This window comes from Ornithorhynchus anatinus, chromosome X1 (assembly GCF_004115215.2).
Source record: "Ornithorhynchus anatinus isolate Pmale09 chromosome X1, mOrnAna1.pri.v4, whole genome shotgun sequence".
Classification (NCBI taxonomy): Eukaryota; Metazoa; Chordata; class Mammalia; order Monotremata; family Ornithorhynchidae; genus Ornithorhynchus; species Ornithorhynchus anatinus.
In genome coordinates this window covers 118,106,320-118,116,121 of record NC_041749.1, presented here as the reverse complement: position 1 = coordinate 118,116,121, position 9,802 = coordinate 118,106,320, and the positions used below count along the sequence as shown (strand labels likewise).

Here is a 9,802-nt window from a genome sequence, read left to right as displayed (position 1 = left end):
GGAAAGCCTCAAGTCTCGTCAGGGGGCTGGGGCTGAGGGAATCACAGGAGATTCCAGGTCACCCGGCCTTGGGGGCCGTGGCCTCCATTCCCCCCCATCCCCGTGGAGAGACACCCCCCCCCCAGGCTCCAGCCGGCGGCGGGCCTAGGGACTCTGGGGTGGCAGGAGCTGCCACCTGTCAGCCCACCACCACCTCTTCACCCGCCGGGCTGGAGCAGGACGCGATGGGAGCCCGCCAGGCCCAGGGGCCTGGCAGCGGGCCTTGGGACCCTGGTGTCAAAGGTGCTGCCGGGCCTCCATGATGACAGTGGGAGGATACAACCTAGAGATGAAGATGAAGATGATGATGGTGTTTGTTAAGTGCCTACTATATGTCAAGTGCTGTTTAAGAACTAGACTAGATATTCACTCATTCATTCATTCCTTCAGTCGTATTTATTGAGTGCTTACTGTGCGCAGAGCACTCTACTAAGCACTTAGAAAGTACAATTCTGCAATATAGTAATAATTATGGTATTTGTTAAGCACTTACTATGTGCCAAGCACTGTTCTAAGCACTAGGCAATAGAGACAATCCCTGTCCACAAAGGACTTACAGTCTAGAAGGGAGGAGGCAGACATTAGAAAAAGTAAACAGGCATCAATATAAATAAAAGAATTATAATAATAATGTTGGTATGTGTTAAGCGCTATGTGCAGAGCACTGTTCTATGTCCACAAAGGACTTACAGTCTAGAAGGGAGGAGGCAGACATTAGAAAAAGTAAACAGGCATCAATATAAATAAAAGAATTATAATAATAATGTTGGTATGTGTTAAGCGCTATGTGCAGAGCACTGTTCTAAGTGCTGGGGTAGATACAGGGTAATCAGGTTGGCCACATGAGGCTTACAGTTAATCCCCATTTTACAGATGAGGTAACTGAGGCACAGAGAAGTTAAGTGACTTGTCCACAGTCATTATAGAGCTATACACATCAAAACAAGAAAACAGGCATCAATATACTCGCTCCCTCTGCTCTACCCCCCTCCCTGCCCCACAGCACTTGTGTATATATGTACATATTTATTATTAATTTTATTAATAATATGTAGATATCTATAATTCTATTTATTTATATTGACACTACTGATGCCTGTTTACTCATTTTGATGTCTGTCTTCCCCCTTCTAGACTGAGCCTGTGGTTGGGTAGGGATTGTCTCTGTTGCCCAATTGTACATTTCAAGCGCTTAGTACAGTGCTCTGCACATAATAAGCGCTCAATAAATACTATTGAATGAATGAATGAATGAACTGTACTTTCCAAGTGCTTAGTACTGTGCTCTGTACACAGTAAGCGCTCAATAAATACAATTGAGTGAATGAATGAATAAATAGAATTATAGATATGTACATATATACACAAGTTTTGTGGGGCAGGGGGTAGTGCAAAGGGAGCGAGTCAGGGCAATGCGGAGGGGAGGGGAAGCTGAGGAAAAGGAGAGCTTAGTCTGGAAGGCCTCTTGGAGGAGGTGAGCCTTCAGTAGGGCTTTGAAGGGGGTGTAGTGTGATTGGCGGATTTGAGGAGGGAAGGCATTCCAAGGCCAGAGGATAGGAGGTGGGCTAGGGGTCGACGGTGGGACAGGCAAAAACGAGGCACAGTGAGAAGGTTAGCACCAGAGGAGCCAAGTGTGCTGGCTGGGCTATAAAATGGGGCTCACAGTCTTAATCCTCATTTTACAGATGAGGTAACTGAGGCACAGAGAAGTGAAGTGACTTGTCCAAGGACACACAACAGAGAAGTTGCAGAGCCGGGATTAGAACCTGAGTCGTTCTGACTCCCAGTCCTGTGCTCTGAAGAGCTGTTATCCAGGGAAGAATTCCTGGAGGCCCTTGAAGATGAGACGAGAGGTGGTCTGGTGGATCTGAAGAGGGATGGAGATCCAGGAAGGCGAGAGGGTGGGAGCCAGCAGTCAGGGGGAGGAGAGATGAGAACCAGCCCCAATGAGTAAGGTAGCTTGAGAGGAATGAAGAGTGTGAGCTGGGGTGTAGTGGGAGAGGAGCGGGTATAGGGCAGAGGAAGAGAGCTGATAGAGTGTCTGAAAGCCAGTTACCAGGTGTTTCTTTTTGATGCAAAGTGGAAATTGGTGTAGGGAAAAACCAACATGAATTATCAGGCAAAAACTTCTCACTGTTGGCATCAAAGCTCTCCATCACGTTGCACCTTCTTACCTCACCTCCCTTCTCTCCTTCTACATCCCAGCCCCTACACTCCGCTCCTCTGGTGCCACTAACCTTCCCACTGGGCCTCATTTTTGCCTGTCCCACCGTCGATCCCTAGCCCACATCCTACCTCTGGCCTGGAATGCCCTCCCTTCTCAAATCCACTAAATCCACTAAACTAGCACACTGCCCCCCTTCAAACCCCTACTGAAAGCTCACCTCCTCCAGGAGGCTTTCCCAGACTAAGTCCCCCTTTTCCTCTGCTCCCTCTGCCCTCCCTATTGCCCCGACCCTCTCTCTTTGCTCTACCCCCCCACCCCACAGCACTTGTGTATATATGCACATATTTATAATTCTATTTATTTTTATTAATGATATATATATATAATTCTATTTATTTATAATGATGCTACTGATGCCTGTTTAATTGTTTTGATGTCTGTCTCCCCCCTTCTAGACTGTGAGCCCGTTGTGGACAGGGATTGTCTCTATTTGTTGCTGAATCATACTTTCCAAGCACTTAGTACAGTGCTCTGCACACAGTAAGTGCTCAGTAAATACGAGTGAATGAATGATTGAATTGGCAACAGAGTGAATATAAGATCAGAAGGAGAGGGAGGAATAGAGGCTTATGCCAAAGTGGCAAGCTTCACAGTATGGTATGTATTGTGTGCTGTGTGCTGAGCACTATAGTAAGCACTTGGGAGAGTACAATGCATCAGGGTTGGTAGACATGTTCCCTGCCTACAAGGAGCTTACAGTCTACAGGGGGTGACAGAGATTAATATAAATACATAAGTGAAGGATATATTCGTAAGTGCAGTGGGGCTGTGGGTGGGATGAATATCAAGTGTCCAAAGGGTGCAGATCCAAGGCCATAGACAAGACAGAAGGGAGAGTAAGTCGGGGAAAAGAGAGCTTAATCGGGGAATTGCATGCTTATTAAGTGCTTACTATGTGTCAAGCACTATGCTAAGTACAAAGGAAGATATAAAATATTCAGGTTAGACACAGTTCCCATTCCACAAGGGGCTCATGTGGGACAGGAGGAAGAACAGGAGGCAGGAACAGCAACAGAGACAATCCCTGCCCGATGAAACTCACAGTCCACCGAGTTAAGAACAGGTATTTTATCCCCATTGGTCTCTTGTCCACTGAGACACTGAGGTTAGATAGGAGGAGAGCTGATTGAGTGTCCTAAACCCACTGGTGAGGAGTTTCTGTTTGATGTGGAGTATGGACTAGAGTGGGGAGAAGCAGGAGGCGGGGAGGTTAGCAAGGAGAAATGTTTGGATTAGTATGATAGCAGTTTGGATAATAATGATGATATTTATTAAGCACTATGTGTAAGCACTGTTTCTAAGCAGTGGGGTAGATACAAGTTAATCGGGTCAGACACGGTATCTGTCCCACAAGGGGCTCACATTCATTCATTCAGTAGTATTTATTGAGCACTTCTATAGGCAGAGCACTGTACTAAGCTCTTGGAATGTACAATTCAGCAACAGAGACAATCCCTGCCCGATGAAACTCACAGTCCACCAAGTTAAGAAAGTCGGAGGGAGGAGAGAGTTTGAGTAAGAAGATGAGGTCAGAGAGCAAACTGTCTCAAAGAGTGGACTCGTGTTCACAAGTGCAAAACTGGGATCAAAAAATAAATGTTAATAGGCAGGAAAAAGCCTAGTCCTGTGAACTCCAGTGTTTTCTTTGTGGTCTAATTAATCAAAGAAAACTGAATCAAAAATGATAACCCTTCACCAAAGCTAGAGGAAAATGCCAGAATCTGACACAAAAACAGCTCCCCCAAAGGTGGTATTATATAGAAAGCAAAACTTGGTTTCAAAATTTTAGCATTTTGAGCCTTCTCTCACAAGTTGGAGGAATGAACCAACTAGTTAAAAGTGAAGAATGTATCCAACACTGCTTTTTCTCTTCAAACTCTGAGTCTACACACTTCTTCTACAGCTGGGTCCCTCCCCTTCCGACCTTGAAGAATTGTGTCTTGGGACTCAGCCTTGACACGGGTCTTTGGGTTGAGTTCATTCAGTACTTACCTGGGAAGGGTGGGAAGGTCAGGGTGGTCTTCTGTTGGGAGGGAGCACAGTGGACCTCAATAGCCATTCATTTGCAGTTTCTTTGGCGGAGTCCTCCTCTGCCTCCCACTCCCTTGGAGAGCTCATTCACTCACATGGCTTCAACTACCACCTCTAAGCAGATGAAACCCAAATCTACATCTCCAGCCCTGAGCTCTCTCCCTCTCTGCAGTCTCTCATTTCCTCTTGCCTTCAAGACATTTCTTCTTGGATGTCCTTCTGTCACCTCAAACTTAATTCGACTAAAATTGAACTTATCTTCCCATCCAAACCCTGCCCTCCCCCTGACTTTTCCATCACTGTAGACAGCACCACCATCCTTCCTGTCTCACAAGCCCGTAACCTTGGCGTTATCTTTGACTCCTCTCTCTCATTCAACCCCCATATGCAATCCATCACTAAGTCCTGTCGGCTCCAACTTCACAACATTGCTAAAATCTGCCCTTTCCACTCCATCTAAACTGCTACCTCGATAATCCAATCACTTCTCCTATCCCACTTTGATTACTGAATAAGCCTCCTTGCTGACCTTCCTGCCTCCTGTCTCTCCCCACTCCAGTTCATACTCACTCTGCTGCCCAGATCATTTTTCTACGAAAACATTCAGGTTGTGTTTCTCCATTCCTCAAGAACCTCTAGTGAATGCTCATCCACTTCCACATCAAACATAAACTCCTCACCACTGGTTTTAAAGCAGTCAATCACTTTGCCCCCTCCTACTTCATCCCACTACTCTCCTACTACAACCCTTCCCACACACGGCCCATGCTAACCTCTCATGCTAACCTTCTCACTCTTCCTCGATCTCATCTATCTTGCCACCAACCACTTGCACAGGTCCTGCCTCTGACTTGGAGCACCCTCAGCCCTCATACTGACAGACAATGACTCTCCCCTCCTTCAAAGCCTTATTGAAGGCAGATCTCCTCTAAGAGGTCTTTCCTGACTGAGCCCTCCTTTCCTGGTCTCCCACTCCCTTCTGCATCGCCCTGACTTGCTCCCTTTATTCATCCCCCCTCTAAGGCCCACAGCACTTACGTACATATCTGTAATTTATATTAATGTCTGCCCCTCTGGACTGTAAGCTCATTGTGGGCAGGGAATGTGTCTGTTATATTGTACTCTTTTCCAAGTGCTTAGTAAAGTGCTTTGCACACAATAAGAGCTCAATAAGTACAAATGAATGAATAACTGAATGAATTTTCCCACATTAATGCAAAACAGGATTTGGAAATTCTGTAGAGTTCAAGAAATTGCTTCACTGAACTGCCACATCATGGGCCATGAGCTCCCCATTATACAGTAAGCTCCTTGAGAGCAGAGATAGGGTCTACGAACCATATTATACTCTCCCAAGCACGTAACCCGGTGCTCTGCACACAGTAACTACTCACTGATTGATTGGAAATAAAAACTGCCCCTGAAACTGGAGTTAAAGGCTTTAATATGCTCAAAGAGTCTCAAATCTAATGCTCCAAGCAGAGAGCACTATGCAAAATGGCCACTCCAAATGATTCCCCCAAAGGCTTTAACAGAAAACCTTCTCTAAATTTGAAAAACAGAGATTTATGGCCTTATTTCATATTCAGATGACAGCTGGGATCAGACCTTCCAAGTCTGCCCCAGAGGTAGAAGTAGTCACAGTAATCGTATTTCTGAAGCACATACTATGGCCAAGCACCATCCTAAGCACTGGGGTTGATAAAAGATAAAGAGCTTGGACACCGTCCCTGCACCACATGGGGCTCACGGTCTAAATGGAAGGGGAGATTGGGTAGGAAATCGTTATCGAAGGCACATCTCCTCCAAGAAGACTTCCCTGACTAAACCCTCCTCTCCTCTTCTCCTCTCCATTCTGCATCACCCTGACTTACTCCCTTCATTCATCCTCCCTCCCATACTCACAGCACATACGTATCTATCTGTTATTTATTTATTTATATTTATTTATTTATTTATTTATTTATTTATTTATTTATTTATTTATTCATGTATATTAATGTCTATCTCCCCCTCTAGACTATGAGCTTGTTGTCAGCAGGGAATGTGTGGCTGTTGTTGTGCTGTACTCTCCCAAGCACTTGGTACAGCGCTTTGCGCACCATAAATGTTCAATAACTACGAATGGATTGAATTGAATTGAATTGGAATCCCCATTTTAGAAATGAGGAAACCGAGGCCCAGAGCAGGCAGGGGAAAGAGCCGGGATTAGAACTGAGATTTCTTCATGGGTCCCAAACTGATCCTACCCGGGCAAGGAGTGAAGGTGTCACGTAGGCCACGTAGACCTGGGAGTTGCAGGCTGGACAGGCGCTCTGATCCTGGCCAGACTGCCAGTTTGATGATGGACAACATGCTTGGCATGATGCCACACATGCTCGGGAATACATCGCCTCCACGTGCAAAATGGTAAGAGAACAGTTGGGGGAGTATCACTGTTATTATCAGTAGTAGTAGTGGGAGCATTAATGAGTGCTCAGTACAGTTCTCCGCACACAGTACGTGCTCAATAAATCCCATTGATTGACAGTAGCAGTAGTAGTAATAGTAGCAGAAGCAGTAGTAGTAGCAGCAGTAATAGTAATAATAATAATAATAATAATGGTATTTGTTAAGTGCTTACTATGTGCCAAGCACTGTTCTAAGCGCCGGGGTAGATACAAGTTACTGAGGTTGTCCCACCTGGGACTTACAGTCTTAATCCCCATTTTCCAGATGAGGAAGCTGAGGCCCAGAGAAGTGAAGTGACTTGCCCAAGGTCACCCAGCAGGCAAGTGGTGGAGCCGGGATTCGAACCAATGACCTCTCACTCCCAAGCCTGGGCTCTTTCCACAGTAGCAGTAGTAGTTATAATAGTAGAAGCAGTAGCAGTAATAGCAGCAGCAGTAGTAGTAGCAATAGAAGTAATAATGGAGAATAATGGAGTAATGATGAAGAAGCAGCATGGCTCAGTGGCAAGAGCACAGGGTCGGGAGTCAGAGGTCATGGGTTCTAATCCCTGCTCTGCCACCTGCCTGCTGGGTGACCTTGGGTGAGTCGCTTCACTTCTCTGGGCCTCAGTTTTCTCATTGGTAAAATGAGAATTCAATACCTAATTTCCCTCTCCCTTAATCTGTGAGCTCCATGTGGGTACAGGGTCTGTGTCTGACCTAATTATCTTGTATCTAACCCAGAGCTTAATACAATGCGTGGCACATACTAAGTGCTTAACAAATGCCACATTTATTATTATCGATTGACTAATGTTTAAACAACTTCTAGATTGATCTACTGCTCTCTGGCTCCATGCACTTGCATTTCATTCACACTTGAATCTGTACCCTTTAAACACTTGATAATTTAGTCCACCCTCAGCCCCACAGCACTTATGTCCATATCTGTAATTTATTTATTTATATTAACATCTGTCTCCCCTTCTAGACTGTAAACTCCTTGTGAGCAGGGGCACTTGTCTACCAATACCACGGAGTATTCTATTTTCTTCTCCCAAGTATTAGAGAAGCAGTGTTGCCTAGTGGATAGAGCCCAGGCCTGGGAGTCAGAAGAACCCGGGTTCTAACCCCAGCTCTGCCACTTGTCTGCTGTGTGACTTTGGGCAAGTCACTTCACTTCTCTGTGCCTCAGTTACCTTATTTTTAAAATGGGGATTAAGACTGTGAGCCCCACGAGGGACAGGGACTGTGTCCAACCTGATTTGTTTGCAACTACCCCAGTGTTTAGTACAGTGCCTGGCATGTAGTAAAATTTAACAAATACCACAATTATTATTAGCTGAGCACACAGTAAGCACTCAATAAATGCAGAGGACTGAGTCAATCGATCAATCGATCAATCAATTCACAACACAATATTGAAGACTCTCTCTCAAAGAGAGCTGGGATTAATTGGAAATTAGAATACAAGGCTGTTTCCTGACCGAGGCCTACCTGACGCAGAGAGCTAATTTTGTATTAGGTCTCGGACAATCAATCAATCCATGGTATTTATTGAGCACTTACTGTGTGCAGAGCACTGTATTCACCGCTTGGGGGAGTATAATACAACCAGAGTTGGTAGCCACATTGCCCACAAGGAGTCTACAAACTAGAGAGGGATACAAACATTATTGTTAATAATAATGATAATAATCATAATCATAATGATAATAGTATTTTTCAGCGCTTCCTATGTGCCAAGCAGTGTACTAAATGCTGGAGTAGATACTAAATAATCAGGCCCCGCATGGGGCTCACAATTAGAAAGAGAACAGGCATTCATTGATTCAATAGTATTTATTGAGTGCTTACTATATGCAGAGCACTGTACTAAGCGCTTGGAATGTACAATTCGGCAACAGATAGAGACAATCACTGCCTGATGATGGGCTCACAGTCTAATCGGCGAGTGTCGGGGGCGGGGGGAGAATCCTCACTGAATCTTCATTTTGCAGATGACCGTACTGAGGCACAGAGAAGTTCAGTGACTTTCCTAAGGTCACACAACAGACAGGTGGCAGAGCCAGGATTAAAACCCGGGTCCTTTGAGTCCTAGGCCCATGCTCTTTCCACTAGGCTATGCTGCTCCTCGTCTGCTGCACGACCTAGGGCAAGTCACTCAACTTCTCTGTGCTTCAATTACCTCACCTGTAAAATGGGGATTAAGACTGTGAGCCCCTTATGGGCATGGACTGTGTCCAGCTGGATGATTTTGTATCTACCCCTTGTGCTTGTTGTTGTTGTTGTGTTACGCTGTCGAGTTGTGTCCGACCCATAGCGACACCATAGACACATCTCTCCCAGAACGCCCCACTTCCATCTACAATCATTCTGGTAGCACAACCATAGAGTTTTCTTGGTAAAAATATGGAAGCCGTTTACCATTGGCTTCTTCCGCGCAGTAAACGAGTCTCTGCCCTCGACTCTCTCCCGTGCCGCTGCTGCCCAAAACAGGTGAGTTTTGACCTGTAGCAGATTGCCTTCCACTCACTAGCCACTGCCCAGGCTAGGAATGGAATTGGGTAGGCCTCTGCTTGACTCTCCCTCCTGTAGTCGTGACCAGTAGAGTACTGGAAACACTCCAGGTGTGACCCTGAGAGGGGCTTCAGTGCTTAGTGCTTAGTGAGAGAAGCAGCGTAGCTCAGTGGAAAGACCACAGGCTTTGGAGTCAAAGGTCATGGGTTCGAATCCCAGCTCTGCCACTTGTCAGCTGTGTGACTGTGGGCAAGTCACTTCACTTCTCTGTGCCTCAGTTACCTCATCTGTAAAATGGGGATTAAGACTGTGAGCTCCATGTGGGACAACTTGATTCCCCTGTATGTACTCCAGTGCTTAGAATAGTGCTCTGCACATAGTAAGCGCTCAATAAATACTATTGAATGAATTGAATGAATGAATGAACATAGTAAGAGCTTAACAAATACCAACATTAGTACATAGTAAAAGTGTAACAAATACCACAAAAAAAATTACAAATATGAAACAAGTCATTTTACCCTCCACAATGTACAAATTCCTCTAGATTATAAAC

The 9,802-nt window shown here is 45.3% G+C and overlaps 1 non-coding gene across 1 annotated transcript; it reads right to left on the bottom strand.

Moving 5' to 3' along the window:
- Positions 1–9,235: 9,235 nt before the first annotated feature.
- On the bottom strand, positions 9,236–9,374 carry LOC114807234. The gene has a single exon (XR_003755286.1). It is a non-coding gene; the product is annotated as a small nucleolar RNA SNORA7 (small nucleolar RNA).
- Positions 9,375–9,802: the final 428 nt, after the last annotated feature.